Raw genomic sequence first — 1,317 nt, 5'->3', positions numbered from 1 at the left:
GTTGTGAAAACGATATCTGTAGGTGATAATAAACTGGCCAACTCTATCCACTTCTTCACCAAGTTTCTCTTCAATGAGTTTATCTTATGCCTTTCACCTGCTTCTGGTTGTATTGAGTTAAATGACTGAATAATTGCCAATAAATTTGAAAGAAAATCAAAATCGAAAAAATATGCTTCCTACAAAAATAGAGAGCAATAATAACTTAAAATAACTTAACAAAAAAAACATTAGCATGTGGCAAAGGAAAAATCTTTAGAAAGAGATAAGTGAAAAAGAAATGGTCTGAAAATGCTACGAAAAAATGTACTGTGCTTCCTAATCATTAATGGTTAGATTTGTTTCCTGTTAGCAAAAAACTAACATTACACTTACAACATTATCAAATGCGCAAAAAAGCGGATGCGAACAGGCAGGTTCGGATGAAAGTATAGCTGACCAAACATCAGCAAGGCAATACACAGGGCATAAACTTAGGATAAAACTAAGTACGAACAATTCATGGGCCACATTATATTAGTGTCCCATACATGCTGCAATTAGACGTGAAAAAGTGATAGATGAGAGACCGTCAGGAAAAGAAGAGTTGGAACCGACATTACTTACTACCCTGAAGGGATCGCGCTAAAAGTGTTGCAGTGTTTACAAAAGGGGCGGTTATGACAAAATTTTGACAGCGGTGGGATTCGAACCCACGCCCTTTCGGACTGGTGCCTAAAACCAGCGCCTTAGACCGCTCGGCCACGCTGCCTTGACTCCCAATGCGGCATGTTAAACGTCAAACTATCCTTTACCGTAAGCAATTACATATTACCGATATCGTCCGGCGATAAATTTGCCTTAGAGAATTGAAAAGAAGACACGAGCAAATTAGCAAGATCGCTCGCATCAATACTATCTACTAGTCTGTTGCGATGTGGGTTAACATTTTATGCTGCTACTAGTAAGAGCTCTATAGAGAAAGCAGTAGAAAATGAAAATGGAAACGAGCAATTAACATAATTAGGGTATGCAGGTCAATAAAATTGATCAATTTAGGAAGCAGGTACCAATATAATTTATTCATAATAAATAAACAACCCAAAATCACTAAGCGTACTAGTTTGTATTATGCAAAGATTATATTAGTACGAGGACTAAGCTACCTACATCCTGGCAATTAAAATAAAATTACTATGAAATTACTATCGTTGATACAAATGAAAGAATATTTGGGAAATATTTCGGAACTGATAATTTTTTGTCCCTAAAGCCTGTGAGCTGTACCGAAGGTACCAAACATGAATACCACCCTTTTATTCCTGAAGAATTTTTTGA

General features: G+C 36.4%; 1 non-coding gene across 1 annotated transcript; it reads right to left on the bottom strand.

Annotated features, from left to right (window-relative positions):
* Positions 1-671: 671 nt before the first annotated feature.
* Trnal-uag lies at positions 672-751 on the bottom strand. Its single transcript has one exon. It is a non-coding gene; the product is annotated as a tRNA-Leu (tRNA).
* Positions 752-1,317: the final 566 nt, after the last annotated feature.

Source organism: Ischnura elegans, chromosome 4 (assembly GCF_921293095.1).
Source record: "Ischnura elegans chromosome 4, ioIscEleg1.1, whole genome shotgun sequence".
NCBI lineage: Eukaryota > Metazoa > Arthropoda > Insecta > Odonata > Coenagrionidae > Ischnura > Ischnura elegans.
The sequence above is the reverse complement of the archived record's forward strand: the minus strand, read 5'-3'. Positions and strand labels throughout refer to the sequence as shown.